Source organism: Anomaloglossus baeobatrachus, chromosome 4, assembly GCF_048569485.1.
Source record: "Anomaloglossus baeobatrachus isolate aAnoBae1 chromosome 4, aAnoBae1.hap1, whole genome shotgun sequence".
NCBI classification, from domain to species: domain Eukaryota; kingdom Metazoa; phylum Chordata; class Amphibia; order Anura; family Aromobatidae; genus Anomaloglossus; species Anomaloglossus baeobatrachus.
In genome coordinates, this window is record NC_134356.1 from 572,961,277 (window position 1) to 572,981,396 (window position 20,120).

The 20,120-nt window shown below is 44.5% G+C and overlaps 1 protein-coding gene across 3 annotated transcripts in view; it reads left to right on the top strand.

Annotated features, from left to right (window-relative positions):
* Nucleotides 1-20,120, top strand: part of GLCE (glucuronic acid epimerase) — a 114,325-nt gene that overhangs the window by 28,675 nt on the left and 65,530 nt on the right. Inside the window, exon 2 of one of the 3 annotated variants that reach the window (XM_075342874.1) lies at nt 3,274-3,360. The exons of 1 other annotated variant lie outside the window; for it this stretch is intronic. The gene's annotated coding sequence lies outside the window, so the exon portion shown is untranslated. Of the gene's footprint in view, nt 1-3,273; nt 3,361-19,267; nt 19,401-20,120 lie in introns of those variants that run through there. One more of the 3 variants, XM_075342877.1, reaches the window with a different exon arrangement.

Sequence of the window (20,120 nt, forward strand, 5' to 3'; positions counted from 1 at the left end):
AGTTATTTATAACTATTTATCCTGATACCCTTACAATACCCATTTTTAGGATTGTTTTTTTTTTTTTATTTTTTGTATTTTGGGTATTTTGTATTTTATGATGATTTTTCTGAGAATCTGTTGTGCTACCATTATGTAATTTTGTACTCCCCAGATGATTCATTGCGGGGATGTTTTGTCTGTTTTTAATATCGTCCTCTATTGTGGTTTTTCAATAATTTTCTATGTTTGCACATATATTCTATGTCCTCCTCTTTTGTCTAATGTCTATATGAGTAGTGCTGCCGGAGGTGTTGGCCTACTGAGACCACTTAACGGGGAACACTTTTTGGTTTTAATGTTGAGAATTTTGTTTCTGATTGCTGAGCTGTGTAGAACCCCGCCCACATCACTGATTGGCTGCTTGTTGTACAGTGTACACAAAAAGCTGCCAATCATTGGTGGGGGCAGGGTAACAGATTAGCAGGTCTGGCTTGCAAGTGACCCCTAGTCCTGCAGTGATCATCTCGTAAAACACTGATTAAAATTACAGCAAGCTGCTGAGCAAGTGACACATCTTTGGAATCTGGCTCTCTGCCCCTACATTATGCTGTGCTCCGATTTAATGGCAAAAACCTGCATACAGATTGCCTTTACTGCTGTATAACTCCCAAGTTATCATAATACATTCCAATCCTAATCTTTCTGGTTCTGACTCTTGTTTTGTCTCATCCTCTGTTTGTAATACTTTCTTTGCCTGGTTCCGTTGATTCTTGAAGCCTTTCTGCCACTTTTGGTAGATCAGTCAATTATGGAGTGTCCTGAATCTTAGGCGGGCTTTGCACACTACGACATCGCAGGTGCGATGTCGGTGGGGTCAAATTGAAAGTGACGCACATCCGGCATCGCATGCGACATCGTAGTGTGTAAAGCCTAGATGATACGATGAACGAGCGCAAAATCTTCGTAATCGTATCATCAGTGCAGCGTCGGCGTAATCCATAATTACGCTGACGCGACGGTACGATGTTGTTCCTCGCTCCTGCAGCAGCACACATCGCTGTGTGTGAAGTCGCAGGAGCGAGGAACATCTCCTACCGGCGTCACCGCGGCTTCCGTAGGATATGCGGAAGGAGGGAGGTGGGCGGGATGTTTACATCCTGCTCATCTCCGCCCCTCCGCCGCTATTGGCTGCCTGCCGTGTGACGTCATAGTGACGCCGCACGACCCGCCCCCTTAGGAAGGAGGCGGGTCGCCGGCCAGAGCGACGGTCGCAGGGCAGGTGAGTGCATGTGAAGATGCCGTAGCGATAATTTTCGCTACGCCAGCTATCACACGATATCGTACCTGCGACGGGGGCGGGGACTATCGTGTGCGACATCGCAGCATCGGCTTGTGATGTCGCAACGTGCAAAGCCTGCCTTATTCTGATGAAACAACTCAAGGGTGGATAAAGATCAGTTATTTGGGATTTCAGCATACCCAATCCTGGATGTTATGGGAGATATACTGCTGCCAGAGCATTTCAGAGGCTAATTTCCCCCCTCTCCATTGAGAGCTGACTGTTCTTGTTGTAGCAGTAGGGGGAGTTGGGCAACCAGGATAAATGGATGTCTATAGAAAAAGTATTTGGCTGAGGAGTATCTGTGGCTAATCTGTGCACTTGGCCTCCAGCATACATCATTCTTACATATTGTTTTAACGTTCCCAGAGGCCCAGGGGCGTCACTAGCTTCAAAGATCCGGTACTCGGGCCTCAAACGTCATACCCGGATCTCTGAATCTCCTACGTTGAACAGTGTCATAGTCACCATGATGCCGTGATCGTTCAGTTTCCTGAGCTGAACTCGCCAGACGTCAGCGTGCCCACACAGGCTGTGCGATGTCATTACATCGCGCTGCCTTTGCAGGTCGCCATACAAGAGGAAACTGAGGCTCTGGTGGCGGGGATCAGGATTAGGGGAGTATAATCTTTATTGTTGGGGTTTTGTTTTTTTTGGGATATTTAACATTATATATTTGTGGGGGTCATCATACTATATAGGTAGTACAGGGGGCCATAATAAAGCTTTTAAAAGGTTGTGGGGCTATCATACAGTATAAGTATATAGGGAGTTGTGGGGACCATCATACTGTGCATAGGGAGCTGTGGGGACCATCATACTGTGCATAGGGAGCTGTGGGGACCATCATACTGTGCATAGGGAGCTGTGGGGACCATCATACTGTGCATAGGGAGCTGTGGGGACCATCATACTGTGCACAGGGAGCTGTGGGGACCATCATACTGTGCATAGGGAGCTGTGGGGACCATCATACTGTGCATAGGGAGCTGTGGGGACCATCATACTGTGCATAGGGAGCTGTGGGGACCATCATTGTGTGTGTGTGTGTGTGTGTGTGTATAGGGAGCTGTATGGATACTGTATATAGCAAGCTGTAGGACAGATCATACTGTACATAGGGAGCTCTGGGGACCATTATACAGTGTATAGGGAGCTTTAGGGATGATCATACTGTATATAGGGAGCTGTGGGGCCATCATATTGTATATAGGGAGCTGTGGGGCCATCATATTGTATATAGGGAGCTGTGGGGCCATCATATTGTATATAGGGAGCTGTGGGGCCATCATATTGTATATAGGGAGCTGTGGGGCCATCATATTGTATATAGGGAGCTGTAGGAGCATCATACAGTGTATAGGGGGCCTGTGGTGCACTCATATCATTATTTTATTTAAATGGGTGCATTATTAGCTTAGATTGGGGCTTTCAGAGGAATTAATACTTTTGTGTTTGTTTGTTTTTTTTGTTGGGGAGGAGGAATTGTTACTTGTAGGGGATACTCAATTGTGTTTCTTGCTTGAAAGGGGCACCTGGGTTGTTATAACTTTTCAAAGGAGCATATCAGGCATTATTATTTGCTAGGAAGCACAGTGGGGGCTTCACTACTTTCTATGCGACAGCAATTATTTTTAGAGACCCTCCACAATTTGTCTCACGGTCTTTGTAGCATTAATTGGTGGATGGCTAATCCTAGTAATGACACAATATTTGAAGGGTCTCTGTTCCACGTCGGAAGAGCAGGCTGGAGTTTGTGCAGGTTGCTTGTTATTACAAACTTGCTTGTTGATTCTTGCTTGGTCCTGAAGAAGGGGACTGGATCCCTGAAACGCACTTACATATGGAATAAAGGAATTTATTATTAATAAACAATCTTTCTCATTGGTGGTAGTGCGGTGTTAACCCCGCTTCTCCTCTCCAGCACCGAATATCTGTTGTAATCTTTGCAGATGATTCCTGTCTTGAAGAGGTTGCCGTGTCGGACCAGATGAAAAAGATGAGAAAAGTGAACGACTCCATCAGAAAGAACGTCAGCTGTAAGTCACTATACTGTATATACCTGTACTGTAATCTGTGTAATATGGTTGGCAGGACTGGTATCTACCACTAAACAGTCACCATATGGTGGTAACATTAGTCTTTTTAATAACACTTTAGCACTTTTTTGTTGTCGGTTTAGATGAATGCTGGTAGTATTGGTCTTTTGTATACTGTGTGTTTTAAAGAGGTGATGGTCATATTATAATATGTATTCGCTATGTAATGTAGTGGACATTTTGTGGCAGTATTATTTTTGCCTTGTATAGTAGTAAGTTTGGCAAAATGGGTCTATGTATAGTGCTTTTTAGTGTTAGCAACAGTGGTATACTGTAATTACATACAGTGCAGACCAAAAGTTTGGACACACCTTCTCATTCAAAGAGTTTTCTTTATTTTCAGAACTCTGAAAATTGTAGATTCACATTGAAGGCATCAAAACTATGAATTAATACATGTGGAATGAAATACTTAAATTGTGAAACAACTGAAAATATATCTTGTATTCTAGGTTCTTCAAAGTGGCCACCTTTTGCTTTCATTACTACTTTGCACACTCTTGGCATTCTCTTGATGAGCTTCAAGAGGTAGTCACCGGAAATGGTTTTCCAACAGTCTTGAAGGAGTTCCCAGAGATGCTTAGCAATTGTTGGCCCTTTTGCCTTCACTCTGCGGCCCAACTCGCCCCAAACCATCTGGATTGGGTTCAGTTCTGGTGACTGTGGAGACCAGGTCATCTGGCGTAGCACCCCATCACTCTCCTTAGTCAAATAGCCCTTACACAGCCTGGAGGTGTGTTTGGGGTCATTGTCTTGTTAAAAAATAAATGATAGTCTAACTAAACGCAAACCGGATGGAATAGCATGCCACTGCAAGATGCTGTGGTAGCCATGCTGGTTTTGTATGCCTTCAATTTTGAATACATCCCCCAACAGTGTCACCAGCAAAGCACCATCACACCTCCTCCTCCATGCTTCATGGTGGGAACCAGGCATGTAGAGTACATCCGTTCACCTTTTTCGGCGTAGCACAAAGACACGATGGTTGGATCCAAAGATCTAAAATTTGGACATATCAGGCCAGAGCACAGATTTCCACTGGTCTAATGTCCATTCCTTGTGTTCTTTAGCCCAAACAAGTCTCTTCTGCTTGTTGCCTGTCCTTAGCAGTGGTTTCCTCGCAGCTATTTTATCATGAAGGCCTGCTGCACAAAGTCTCCTCTTAACAGTTGTTCTAGAGATGTGTCTGCTGCTAGAACTCTGTGGGGCATTGACCTGGTCTCTAATCTGAGCTGCTGTTAACCTGCGATTTCTGAGGCTGGTTACTCGGATAAACTTATCCTCCGCAGCAGAGGTGCTTCTTGATCTTCCTTACCTGGGACGGTCCTCATGTAAGCCAGTTTCTTTGTAGCGTTTGATGGGTTTTTGCCACTGCACTTGGAGACACTTTCAAAGTTTTCCCAATTTTTCAAACTGACTGACCTTCATTTCTTAAAGAAATTATGGCCACTCGTGTTTCTTTACTTACAATTTGTATTATGGCAAGAAAAAAGCAGCTAACAGTCTATTCAGTAGGACTATCAGCTGTGTATCCACCAGACTTCTGCACAACACAACTGATGGTCCCAAACGCCATTTATAAGGCAAGAAATCCCACTTATTAACCCTGACAGGGCACACCTGTGAAGTGAAAACCATTTCCGGTGAGTACCTCTTGAAGCTCATCAAGAGAATGCCAAGAGTGTGCAAAACAGTAATGAAAGCAAAAGGTGGCTACTTTGAAGAACCTAGAATATAAGACATATTTTCAGTTGTTTCACAATTTTTTGTTAAGTATTTCATTCCACATGTTTTAATTCATAGTTTTGATGCCTTCAATGTGAATCTACAATTTTCAGAGTCATGAAAATAAAGAAAACTCTTTGAATGAGAAGTGTGTCCAAACTTTTGGTCTGTACTGTATGTATAGATCTTTTAAGTGGCGGAGAAGTCTTATGGGGAGACCCTTTGAGGCTCAGCCCCCTGATCTTTTAGGACCTTAGCAACGTCCCCATCCATTAGAAAAGGGCAAAAGACAGCCCTTTCTTATGCCATATACCATACGTAAGTCCCTATGGTGAACAGATGCTTAGGTAGCCATCCTCACTGCAGGCACAAACACAGTGTGTACTGAGCCTAAAGTTTATTGGCACTGTATTATTTGACGCTCTTTTGAAGAGCCTCAGCCAACAAAGCGGATACCAGGAAGCAACATTTTTCTGTTGGCTAAAGCCCCGCCCCTTCTGGTCACATGGGTATGACCTCAGCACAGGTCCTGCTAGTGAAAAAGTATCTCAATTGTGTAATACTTATGCTAATTCTACCCCTGAATACCATCCCCCCCCCAGCCATTTTCTGATATTCAGCTGCTGTCACTCAAGAAGCTGACTGACGATTTTATAAACTTTACTTTCTTGGATTTCAAAACCTAAATATCCGAGCTGACCTCTAATGGTATGAAGAGAATCAGCCTGATAGTGCCAGTATAGCACTGGCTTTAGGTTATATACAAAAATCCTGGTGATTGGTTCCCTTTAAGCAGTAATGCATATCTATATTCTTGCATTCATTCTTGTATGCTTTAACATTTCAGAGTGCAACTATTCTTTTTTGTTATTACAATCCTTAGAATAGGTCATCAACGTCTGATCGTCCGGGGCCTGACACCCTGCACCCCCGCTGATCACCTGTTACCGGCAGTGGCAGAAGGGGGCAGGAAATGCTCAGCTCAGGAGCTGCCCCAGCTTCTGATAGTGAAGGCGGCCAGATACTGCACATCTGCCTTCTATTAATTTGAGTGAAAGCCACTAACACCGAGAACAGCTGATTGGCAGGGGTGACGAGTGTTGGACAACGGCTGATTGGACATTGAAGACCTATCCTAAGGACAGGCTGTGACGGGGTCCTTCTCCCATATCACACAATTAACAGAGCGAGAGATGAGTGAGCAATCCAAGAATATTTATTCTAAGCAAATCAAACGGTCCATAAAATAATCCACCATACAGAGGGTAAAAATAGTAAACACGAATATAGTCCAATAAGCGATAAATGACCCAGGAGGTTAATCATAATCCTCCAGCAATCCTTTTCGAGGGAAATTGGGGTGTCTCAGTTCCTCTGGGGTGTCAGCCTCTCCTCAGAGGATCAATCTTACTCCATCTCTCTTCTCCTGCTCATCCAGACTGAATCACTAATCCCTCAGGTAAGCAGAGAGTTTAGGTGGATTCCAGGCCCCCTCCCCTACATTTAGGGACAAGGCTTCTCAAGGAGTTATAACCCTGCAGACAGGATAAACAATACATCGAATAGACAGACCACCACGCTCAAAAAATGAACCCACACAAAATGGTACATGACCCACAATATCCCACCATCACACATGCCACCAATGTAAAAGTAGTGGATAGCCTCTTAATGATTATGTCAACTTTGGCACAAGATTGACTAGCCGCCATATGTAAGACACGCAATAAACGTCCTTCAAGATCGCCAAAAAGCTGTGAATTGTACATCTTCTTAAATTTGTAAATCCACCATGAGATCTTCATTTTTCTTTCAATATTTCCCTGCGTATTCATTTTCCTTGTAGCACGTTTTGGTTTCCTGCCCTGCACAGTAAATGGGCTGTCAGTTTTTTGACAAGCCTCCATGGATGAAGAATGTATAATCTGCATACAGTCCTACCGAGAAAATGTACATTTGTCCAACTCCTCCTCTGACCAGTAACCAAATCCCGTCGACGTGAAGGAGCTAAACGGGGAAAAAGCGGAATATATTAGTAATGCGAGCGTGAAAAATGGCTTTAATATTTAAACCTTTTGGAGTGGAGCGTCTGGAGACTCTGTTTTAATCCTTAAATATTTAATGTTCCAGAGCCGTCTGGCAGACGGGGGTGTTTGTGCCCTTATTTTGTGTTTCGGTTACATAATGGGGAGATTCTCCGGAGTCTGAGAGCCACTTGTTTACTTGACAGCCGGGCTGCAATTCGGGAAGCTGTCTAAATATTTGGAGAAGATCAGAGAGGATTTTTCTAACCCCTGTGGCAGTAATGGCAGTGTACATGTAAAATGCTACGGGATACAGCTCATCATCCTCCTGACCTATTCTTGTCTTGGGAGGAAATGTGTGTTTTTCTTCTTTTTTTGTGTATTTTGCTGGACTGTATAATTCTGAGAATTGTCTGTGTCGTGCGGGGATAAATGGGATATTTTGAGCAAAGCTTCAGTAATCTGTAAATTTGCACTGTTAGAGCTTTTTCGCCACCATGGATGGGGGGTGGGGTGGGATACATTTTTAGACGGAGTATGTGAAAACTGCGGCTTGTCTTTTTGCGAGCCACAGACGGATCAGATGAACTTCAAACGGCATAATGTAATAAAGCTGTGTAAGAATTCATTCTCTCCTCCATCCGTCTTGTGCTTGCGGTGGCTTTTTCTGAGCCCGTGATATACATAGGGGGCTTCTGAGTAGATGTCTGGTAAATGTGGATATATTCTAATCCTAATCCACTGCCTTTCTGTATAATTGGCATGTATATTAAACAGAATGATCTGCGGGCAGCGAGCAGACATGGCTGCGTAACAGCTGTGCCTCCAAAGCCGTAATCCGGCCCAGCGACGAGGCACATTCCAATAAAATGTTTCGAGATAGGCAAGCCTTCAAAGTCAAGATGTCTGAGCCTGCACAAATTCTCTCCGCATGGAAAAAGAAAGTTCTAATTCCAGATACGGGCGAGGGATATCGCCCCCTCCTCTGCCCGGTCTTTCTGTGAGGTAACATACGTGGCACCTTGCGGAGAGCGACAGATGTGCACGGCCGGCAGCTGCTGCTTCTCGTGCTGTGAGAAGACTAATATTCTGTGAAGGCCCGGATTATACTTCACCATAAGTCATTGGCACCGGGCGGACGAAACACATCCATCCAGCTGCGCAGGCGGTTATCACTTGTTGACGACAGAAGCGGCCTGAGGGCGCACAGCTCTGACTTTATTCTCAGCCATAGACATTAAAAGCAGACTTATAAAACTAGTGGAAGGAAAGGCGCAGCAGCCATTCAGCTTTTTATGTTTCTCTAGCCAGTTTGGTTGCTATGGGCAACAGCTCCATGTTTTGGCCTGTCCTACTATTATATGTGAGGCCTAGGATGGCTTTGGTTTGTGTTCTGGAAACAAAGACTACCATGTCGTTATGCAGATAAGAAGCAATGAATGGGCTAGGGCATAGCTCCAGGGGCCCATAACATTGACTTTGGGGGCCCACTGATGAACTACATGCAAATATTGCATTCACCAATTTTACCCATGCTTCTCTATACTCATACTGGGTAGTTTGTAAAATAAATGATGAGCTCCTTTATCTATACATAGTTAAACAAGTATACTGTGCCCACTACTGATTATATTCGGTGAGGGGGGGGGGTGATATTCTACGGCAAATGGGCCCACCAGAGGATTCTCCTGTCCTCCTGTGGGTCAGTCCAAGCCTGGACATAACGGTAGTGGGTGCGGAGAGTGCAGTCGCACTCGAGCCTAAGCCCACATGCACATGTTGAGTATGGTGAGTTTGTTCCTTCTGGATTTTGACTTACAAATACTGAGGTAATAATCAGAGGAAAAGTATAATAGAAACACTGCACCACGTCTGTATTTTTTTTTTTTTACCCACTCCTGGTTTCAGCTTTCAAGTTCTGAGGTGAAAAACTCACCAAATACTCAGCGTGTGCATGTGACTTTATTATCGCGCTCGGCATCGCTGCCATCGGCTTGCGATGTCGTAGTGTGCAAAGTACCCCTAACGCTTTCTGTCTTTATCTCTGTCTCTGTGTGTCTGTGTCTGCATCTATCTCTGTCACCCTCTATCTCTGTCTGCCTTGATCTGTCTCCATGTGTCTCTCTCCGTTTGTCTCTGTCTCCCTCTGCCTTTATTTCTGTCTGCCTCTATCTCTGCCCCCTCTCTGTCTCTACCTCTGTCAACCTCTCTTTCTGTCTGCCTCTGTCTGTATCTCTGCCTCTATCTGTTTGCCTTTGTCTGCCTCTGTGTCTGCATCTATATCTGTCTGCCTCTGTCTCTCTCTGCCTTTGTCTCTCTGTGTGTCTGTTTGACTCTGTCCACCTCAACATCTTTCTGCCAGTATCTGTCTCTGTGTGCTTCTGTCTGCTTCTTCTGCCTCTATTTCTGTCTGCCTCTATTTCTGTCTGCCTCTATTTCTGTCTGCCTCTATTTCTGTCTGCCTCTATTTCTGTCTGCCTCTATTTCTGTCTGCCTCTATTTCTGTCTGCCTCTGTCCTTGTCTGCCTTGTTTCAGTTTTCAAGTACTGAGGTGAAAAACTCGCCAAATACTCAACGTGTGCATGTGACTTTAGGAGGTCCAAAGGGTTCCTCTGACCCATATGAGGAGACTAATAATAAGACCCGTGAGAGTCGGAGACACATTTGTAAATTTTGCATTGAGTTCCCCAAGCTTCAGGTTTGCGACTCTAATGTGGTGGTGTGTCCTGGACTGGAGCCAGTAGGGGTTGGTTGGTCTTTGTTTTTTTTTTAAAAAAAAAAAAAAAAAAAATAATAGAGAGCAATGTATTTAATAAAGACAAAAAAAGTGCAACTGATTGATAGTTGTGGGCGCTCTTTGATGTTAGTAAAGCGGTGAGGACGGAGGCAGGTCTGATCCAGAGATCTGCGGTTCTTCCCTACGAGACTGGTCAGTCCAATGTGGGCGGTAACCTTGGCAACTATCAGTAAACTATAGAATTAAAAATCTGCCTTGTTGGTTTTTTTTTTAATAAGTAAATTACAAAGTTGCTTGTGTTTTACAAATGTTATAATTTTAACCATCAATGAACATGAGACCACCCTTCTTAAGAAGTAAGTAGCCACAAAGCAGCCCCACGTCATTTCTATGCAGGATTAGATGGGTTTTGGTCGCTGTAAAAGTTTCACTGCTACTGTCATTTTGCTTTGCACATTTTCTACTTGTTAGAAGGGTCCCTTACCAATAAGCTGATCAGTGTCCCACACCCACACCACCCCACACACCCACACCCACACCCACACCACCACCACCACGCATTGTTCGCTGATCTGTGGAAACCTTTCATTTTGTGCACTATTCTGCAGCGCCACCTTAGGACAAATTAAGCATAGCACAGTGCCCATTCACATCAATGGATTGTCTGTGTAACACAGGCCGGTCCTCCAGATTAAGAGACTCTCTGTTTTGTCACAGTTTAGAGACCGCTGGTTCTGCCCAGAGAATAATACAGAATCCAAAATGAAAAGTATTCAAAGATATATTATCCCAAGATCGCTAAGATAGGGAAAACGTGCAGATTTTTGGAGGTTCGACCACTTGGGCCCTTTACAGAGCCCTGTTTTGAGTGTATCAGAGATGCTCAATCTTGGCCTCTGCTCCTTTCGTAGTCCGTGGAACTGCTGGCAATAGCTGATCACTGTATTCCCGGGGTGGGTAACTGGCAATTTATGGAGAGCTCCTTTTTTTATATGTTTTTACTGAATTTATATCAATATGTGATCAGTGTTCATGGTGGCGGCCAGTAAAGGTCAATGCAGATAAAACATTAGTGACACATCTACAATGTAAAAACGGGCAGGAAATCCTAATGGGCTTGTGCACTCAGGCGAGTCCTACTTTGGAGTCCCATGGACACAGTCTAATCCAAGGGTCCCTAACCTATGGCTTGGGAGCCACATGTGGCTTGTGTCCCATGATATGTGGCTCGCAGCTGTCTGCCAGCTAAGTGCATAAGCACCAGGTCTAGCTTTGAAGGGCAGATGTGATGCTAGCCACTACTTACAGGAAGTATGGACGAAAGAGTAGTCAGGAAAGCCGGAGTCTGGTATCGGGAGGACATGTATGAGCACAAGGAGAAATCGGGGACGTAGTCAAGTCGATATCCAAGGGTCAAAAATCCAGGAGAGCATGTAATAAGTTCAGGGAGCAAGCAGAGACATGGTCAGGTAATGGTCCGAGGTCAAAAGGCCACGAGGTCACGACAGGAACAGGGAGTGGACAGAGAAGAGTCAAATAACAGTCCAGGGTTAGAAAACAAAGATCAGAATACTAGCAGAGACACAAGCCAACAGCACAACTGCAGAACCAGAGAATACAACTGGCGAGGTTCTGGGTGAGCATACTCAATAAAGAAACCTGAGCAATTACCAGGAAGGTGGGACACCTGAGTAATAAGCACCAACATTGGATCCTGCACTGTCAAACTGCTAGCTCAGTAACTCAGGAAAGTGCAGCAGAGCATCTTCAAGTCTGCAAGATGCTCTGCACAGAGGAATTGTGACAGCAGTACTCCAGATGATGACAATTCTGTGTAGGCCCCCACAGAAGAGCAGATCAGAATGGAGGTAGGAACCTCTGGATCTTGGTATTTTGACTCAGTGTGGTGATTTCTGTGGAAAAGCTTTGGCTGTAATTATACCGGTAATGGGAGCTCTAGGTGTCACTACTGGAGGGGAGTCTCGTGACCCTCTCTGAGTTGAATGTGGCTCTCAAGATCAGAAAGCTTGGGACCCACTGCTCTAGACAATACTCTGTGCAGTTCGGAGGCTTCTAAGGCTAAAGTCGGACAAGCATATGTCCAGAAAGATTGCAAGTCGGTAGCACAATTTAGGCCAATTTTTACACTAGGAGCAGAGAGCGCAGCTACACATGAATTTTGAGGTCTTGATGACCCTTTTCTGCCCATTCTACGGCAGTGCCAATCATTCACACATTTACTACCTCCCTGTGCTGCGTTATCAGTCGGATCTTTTATTACCCATGAGAATTTCCTGTAAATGTAATGTTAATTCTTTTCAGTGAGCAAGAACAAGGGGTCATTTTAACGCTTATCGCCTGCTACTGTATAGGAATCTTCAGACTGCACAGTTTTCTTAGGTTTTCTGAACCAGGCAACCCCAGTATACAAGTTTTCAATACCCTTTGAGTGATTAAAGGGGCTCTCATGTCTATTACCAGGGTTGGGGATTAACTATAAAGTGCATCTCTTGCTCTGGAGGACCTAGCACAAAAATCCATCACGAGATGACTATTTTTGTCTATTAACGGTATGTAATGCATGAGTTCACCTGTGGGGGCGCTGCTATGAAATGCAAACGTGATGCACTGATAATCACAAGTGACCCTAGTCTATTCTTGGGGAGTCTCTTCAAACAAAAATGGATTACCAAAGCCGCCATCACTTCTCTGCTAGAACAAATTGTAGAAGAGTCATGGAAGCTTTGCAACTGTCAATCAACAATGGAAGGGATCGCTTTCTTAATTCCTCTGCATAAGACTTTCTTCACTTTCTTCTTTTGAGGTTGCTTTTTTTTTCTTTCTAAATCTGAATTTATATATATATATATATATTATACCGTATTTTTCGGACTATAAGACGCATCGGACTATAAGACGCACCGGACTATAAGACGCACCGGACTATAAGACGCACCCTGGTTTTAGAGGAGGAAAATGGGAAAATAAAACTTTAAGCAAAAAATGTGGTCATGACACACTGTTATGGGGCGAGGATCTGCTGCTGAAACTGTTATGGGGGTAATGTCCCCAAATTCTCTACTAAGGTACCCCATCCTGGTAATGATCCTCCTGCCTTGTATATGATCCTGCTATAAACCCCCATCCAGCCTGTTCACATACCCCCCCCCCATCCAGCCTGTTCACATACCTCCCCCCCATCCAGCCTGTTCACATACCCCCCCCCCATCCAGCCTGTTCACATACCCCCCCCATCCAGCCTGTTCACATACCCCCCCCCATCCAGCCTGTTCACATACCCCCCCCCCCATCCAGCCTGTTCACATACCCCCCCCCCCATCCAGCCTGTTCACATACCCCCCCCCCCCATCCAGCCTGTTCACATACCCCCCCCCCATCCAGCCTGTTCACATACCCCCCCCCCATCCAGCCTGTTCACATACCCCCCCCCCCATCCAGCCTGTTCACATACCCCCCCCCCCCATCCAGCCTGTTCACATACCCCCCCCCCCCATCCAGCCTGTTCACATACCCCCCCCCCCCCATCCAGCCTGTTCACATACCCCCCCCCCCATCCAGCCTGTTCACATACCCCCCCATCCCTCCTGCTCATATACTCCCATCCTATATGCCCCCATCGTGCTCATATACCATCCTTGTATATGGCCTGTATCCTATAGCACAGAGAAAAAAAATAAACGTTTATACTCACCTTTTCCTCACTCCCTGCAGCACCGATCACATCTTCCTCTCTGGCACGCTGACCTGTGTGTGTGGAGCCGTTCCCCTGCTGCATCGCGAGGTCTTCCTGTCTGTGCCGATCAGCTGACCAGCTCAGCACAGATCAGCTGACCGGCACAAACAGGAAGACATCGCGTGCAGCAGGGGGCGGCTCCACACACGGGGACGGGTGAGTGCACTGATTCACTGCACCCCGCGCTGGTAATGACGCGCGGGGAGCAGTGAATACAGCCGCACATGATCACTCCAGGCTGTAATTGCCAGGGGTGATCATGCGGCCGGCTCTTTGCTATGCGCGCGTCCCCGCTCGTCCTCCCGTCCACCTGTCAGCGCCGGCTTCTGCGCTGAGAGATGGCCGGGAGGATGGGCGTGCATATGTAATGAGCGGGCCCACGTGGTCACGGCAGGCGCTGCTGCTGCCTGCTCGTGTCCCCGATGACCCGCTCCACCACAGCACCCTCGTTCCCGGCCGCAGCCCTATAGTCAGACCATAAGACGCACCCCCAACTTTCCCCCAACATTTGGGGGAAAAAAAGTGCGTCTTATGGTCCGAAAAATACGGTATGTGTGTATATATATATATATGTGTGTGTGTGTGCAAGATTTTAACCCCTTCAGCCCCCGGGCACTTTCGTTTTTGTTTTTTGCTCCTTTTCTTCCGAGAGCCGTAACATTTTTATTATTCCGTCAATCTTTTCCATATGAGGGCTTGTTTTTTGCGTGACGAGCTGTACTTTTAAATGAAACCATAGGTTTTACCATATATTGTACTGGAAAACAGCAAAAAAATTCCAAGTGTGGAAAAACTGCAAAAAAAAAGTGTGATCGCACAATAGTTTTTGGGATGTTTTATTCACCATATGGTAAAACTGATGTGTGGGTATGCTGCCTCAGGTCGATGTGAGTTTGTAGACACCAAACATGTATAGGTTTACTTGTATCTAATGGGTTAAAAAAATTCACAATTTTGTCCAATAAAAGTGGCGCACGTTTTACGCCATTTTCCGAAACACGTAGCGTTCTCATTTTTCGGGATCTATGGCTCAGTGACGGCTTATTTTTTGCGTCTCAAGCTAAGATTTTGCGCAGATGCTACGCTTTGATCGCCTGTTATTGCATTTTGCATAAAACATGCGGCGACCAAAAAACGTAATTTTGGCGTTTGGAATTTTTTTCACACTACGCCGTTTACCAATCAGATTAATTGATTTTATATTTTGATCGGGCATTTCTGAACGCGGCGATACCAAATATGTGTATATTTATTTATTTTTTTTAACCCTTTAATTTTCAATGGGGTGAAAGGGGGGTGATTTGAACTTTTAGGTTTTTTGTTTTTTGTTTTATTTTTTAAAACTTTTTTTTTTTTTTTTTTTTTTTTAATTTTACTATTCCCCCTAGGGGGCTATAGCGATCAGCAATCCGATCGCTCTTATTTATCTGCTGATCACAGCTATACAGCTGTAAACAGCAGATTCAGTCACTTCTGGTTTCTCTCTGCTCCGTGCCGAGGAAAAACGAAAGTGAAACTTCGTAGCTGCAGGCACCATCATATGACCCTGTGCTACGATGGCAACCACCGAACGTCACGTGATCACTCACGTGACTTCCGGTGGGGGCGGCGGTAAGTAAAAAACATGGCCGCGCGCATATAGATCTCGCTGCCAGACTTTGGCAGCGAGATTTAAGGGGTTAAATGTTGCGAGTGGAAGCGATTCCACTCGCAACATGCAGGCACACATGTCAGCTGTTGAAAACAGCTGATATGTGTGCCGACCGCCGCCTGCCCGCGGCAGGGGACGGGGCTTAAAGGGACATGATCCTTGACGGATAGATCCGTCCAAGGTCATGAAGGGGTTAAAGAGGAGCCACCACCAGGATTTTCATATCTGAACTAAAGCCAGTGCTATACTGGCACTATCATGCTGATTCTATACATACCTTTTAGTTGTGAGATCGGATGTATAGTTTTTGAAATATAGGCAAGTAAAGTTTGTGAAATGCACTGTTATTTGATTGATAGCAGCTACAGAATATCTAATAGGTGGGTCGGGTTTTTCTAGTTATTCCCGCCTCTGCCTGCTGCCTGTTCTTCCTCCCCCTTGTTTTTCCTCTCTTTTTCCTCCCCCTGTATTAAGAGACGGGAGAAGGAGACAGACAGGGGCGGAAATAGCTAGCATAACCTGACCCAACCCATTTACATATTCTAGAAAAAAAAACAAAGAGAAAATTGCATGAAAAATACCCTGACTATAAATAAATAAATTGCAAGTGCTTAATAACAGGGTACTTAGTGTATACATTTTTGCAAATTTTGTTTGTTTTTTTCTAGTCTTAAGGCTGCAATTCACATGCTTAATGTTGCATGTTTACTGAACATTGTTTCAGCTCAGGTTTTTTGTATGTTATCTTGCTTTTTTGCAAGTTGGGGGCGCAGCCCTCCTAATACTGAGACTGAACAACTAATTGCGTCTCACTTCACTGTGTATTTAATCTGGGACACAGCTGACCACTTTCCACCATTCATATTGGAGTTTGACATGACACAAGTCAGGTATTGATAATGTTTTTAACTTTAGTAGGTTAGGGACTGTCTCAGATGGGTACACCGTGACGAGGTGAGACAGCTTTTTACCTTTTTGCAAAAATGTATACACTAAGTACCCTGTTATTAAGCACTTTCAATTTATTTATTTATAGTCAGGGTATTTTTCATGCAATTTTCTCTTTGTTTTTTTCTAGTCTTAAGGCTGCAATTCACATGCTTAATGTTGCATGTTTACTGAACATTGTTTCAGCTCAGGTTTTTTGTGTTTTTCCCATTTACATATTCTGTAGCTGCTATCAATCAAATAGTGCATTTCACAAACTTTACTTGCCTGTATTTCAGAAAGTATACATCCGATCTCACAACTAAAGGTATGTATAGAATCAGCATGATAGCGCCAGTATAGCACTCACTTTAGTTCATACATGAAAATCCTGGTGGTTGGTCCTCTTTAAGCATGTATGAGCCTGTTAGTTCAGGTCTCTGCTGCACTCAGGCTAGGCTTAGCCCACCGGTGACTGTAAAATCCAGTCGTTTGTGTGCAGTGGTGTTTTTGCTTCTCTTCTAGTCCTAACGGAGTTCTCATCTGAACTTCTACTTCCATTTACTGCAGAGGTTTGGTTTTTTTGTGTTTTGTTTTTTTTTGCATGAATCACTGGTGGCTTCTTTTAACAAGCTAGGCACATTCGAGTAGACCGCTAAGCTTGTCCACCCACTGCACTCTTTTTGATGGTCAAGGCTAATTAAAAGTCTGATCGATACTGCTGCATAATTATAATGTAGGTTTTGTGCTTTTGGTTGGTTGCAGAGCAGGAAAGCGCAGGACGCAGCTTCTGATGTTTTTGTGCTTCGGGAATTTTACATTTCTTTGCTCTTGCATTGAGGAAGCGTGGGATGGACTTCTCCATTTCTGAACTTCCCGTGATCCACTTTGATCCTCGTATGATATGCGCCTTAGCGTGTAAAGTCAAATTTCTAAAATAGAGAATTTTCTAATGAAAGCTCTATGCTGTTTATTAGCGTTACTGGCTGCACATTTTTATATTCACACTTCATCTTTCTGAGAGATGGCTAAAAGACTTAAAGGGTTAGTTCTGCTCTGTTAAATTCTTGTATCTGGAAATGGGCCGGGCCGGTGACATCAGGTCTACTGGACGTGCGTACAATCGGGTAATGTGTAGCTGACCTATAGAACAGGTGCTTAGTACCTGCCATCATGTAAACGACCAAGTGTTCATCAGTAGAGGAGTCATTACCAGCAAGGGTCACTTCCCGATACAGAAGTGCGCAGTGCAAGAATAATCCTTAAAGGGCATCTGTCATCTGTCAGGTTTTTGCTCCCTCGTCTGAGAGCAGCATAATGTAGAGACAGAGACCCTGATTTCAGCGATGTGTCACTTACTGAGCTGTTTGCTGTCGTTTTGATAAAATCAATGTTTTCTCTGCTGCAGATCTAGCAGTTATACAGAGCTCATGAATATGCTGGACTACCTGGCAGCACACCAGGTAGTCCCTGGAATGATAATCTGCTACTGATTTAACAATGATTTAATCAAAACTACACTAAGGGTATGTGCCCACGATCCGGACATGCTGCCTCCTGGACGCAGCATGTCCTCTCCCGCGGGGCTGCGAGTTCTGTCCGCAGGAGACTGCAGCTACCTGTGCCAATGATCCGGGTTCGAGGCGCTGCAGACATTCTCTCCGTCCTCCCTGTGGAGAACACTTGCGGCTCATCAGCAATAAATTGACATGCTGCGGCTGGGGAAGCCGCACCACAAGTCAGTTTACGCTGCGAGAGAAAAAAAAATCTAAAAATCCCATCCACTGTACAAAACAGCCTTTTCGACTAAGCGAAACCATGCTGCCTCCAAACTGCTGTGAACCCTGATCGTGGCGCAAAAGTATCTCTAGTTTCCCCCTGGAGTGATTCTGGTGATTCTGTGTATGTCAAATATGTGACAGGGTTTTGGGGTTTTTTTGTTTTTTGTTTTTTGTTTTTTTTTGTTTTTTTTTTGCACCATTTTGCCAAACCATTTTGCCCCCCAAAAAAGGACATTTTGAACTACTTTTCTCAAAAAAACTGCAACGAAAACAAAAAAAAAACAATAAAAGGAAAGTTACTTAAAGTAAACTGCGCAGGATAAATCTGAGCTCACAATATCATTTTTAAGAAACCTCTATGGTGAACTGTAAAAATCTTAATTTTGCTTATATTAAAGAAGCACTCCCATCAAAATTTTTATCCTCTTAATATATTGCAGTCATATTATTTAGCACTGTGTACTTACAATTAATTTCTACCCACTAAATGCTTCTCTTTTCTCTGCTCTATATAGAAATAGGAAAGCTCTTGTCCCTCTTCAACTCCTGACGCAGCTGCTCCACTCCTCCACTCCTCCCTGCTGCCATTGCCTTTTGCAGTGACTACTCATGCAGGGAAAAAGTCTTCTTGTTTCTACATAGAGCTTAGAAAAATTCAGCTAGTCTGTTTTTAATCATGTGATGTCATAGATCTAATGGAAAACAGAAGAATTAATTGAGTAGAAAGGCACAATAAGCAATTGTAAGTACAGAGTGCTAAATGATGTGACTGCAATTTATTAAGAGGATAAAAACTTTGATGTGAGTGCTTCTTTAACTACCAGTTTTGTGAACTGTCAAATCCAGAATTAGACGTCCAGATCCAAGTTACCGAAAGTTCTCAGCCGATGGGAGCGTGCTGTAATAAGCCATCTTGCTATGACCTAGTTCTATATCTTGTATTTTTCTACTTCTATATAGAAATACATAAAACGCAGCAGCGATAAGATCAGTATCAATCTGCTGCCGCCTTTATTGGAGTTGACATCGGATTTTGATATGTGCTCACATAGTCTAAACATTCACAGTTCGGTCTTTTCAAAGCTGTGAATCAATGAAGGGGGTGTACAGATTGTTTTCAGAAGCCAACCCAGTCCTCTCTAAACACATGCTAAGCCTGTGAGAAGGGAAGGGAATTTACCGCCTGCTCCACAGAATACTTCTGACAGGCGCGTCGGCTGCTGCGGGTGAGAGGCTGAATTATTAAAGCTGCCTTTGTTTATTAAATTCATCCCGAGGCGTTGAGAGCATGTGTGATTATACAGAGGACATCGTGGCATCTTCATTAGCTCCTGCAGTCTGAAGCCTGTCGGCCAACGGGGACACAGACGGGGGATCCAAGGTATGGAGCGTGCATGTGCCACCGAATGTCAGCCGTCAATGGTATTCCTTCCCCTAATGTCTCATAGTTTGCAAGTCAACAGGTGGTCCTCTACCTTACCGGTCTGGTCTTCTACCATAGAATAGGACGTCTTTACAGACATTGCGTTATGGCTTTGCTTTCCTTTCCCAATGTCTTACTTAATATATGATTTATTGAGATGACCCTTTCGGAAAAAAAAGAACCAGAAATGAAACCGTCGTGTTTGAGATGCAACATTGACAGCTGAGTTTTCAGGGAGTATCCAGTAGATGGGAGCCTGCACTCCGTGCTGCACCCCATAACCTGAGCGCCTGGTGGACAAGTCTCTGGAGGTGAGCAGACTGTATGCATTATCGGCATTACAAAAAAAACAAAACAAAAACACACTAAGTTTCCAGGGATCTGTTGTACCCGATGTATTCGATGCCGGAAGTGACATTAGTGGGTGTATGTGATGGGGCTCGTGACATTAGTGGGTGCATGATGTATGTGATGGGGCACGTGACATTAGTGGGTGCACGGTGTATGGGATTGGGCACATGACATTAATGGGTGTATAGGATGGGGCTCGTGACATTAGTGGGTGCATGATGTATGGGATGGGGCATGTGACATTAGTGGGTGCACGGTATAGCTTAGGGTGAGTCTACAGAGCATAAAAGTAGATTATGGTGTATAAAGTGGGTGCAGTGTTTATTA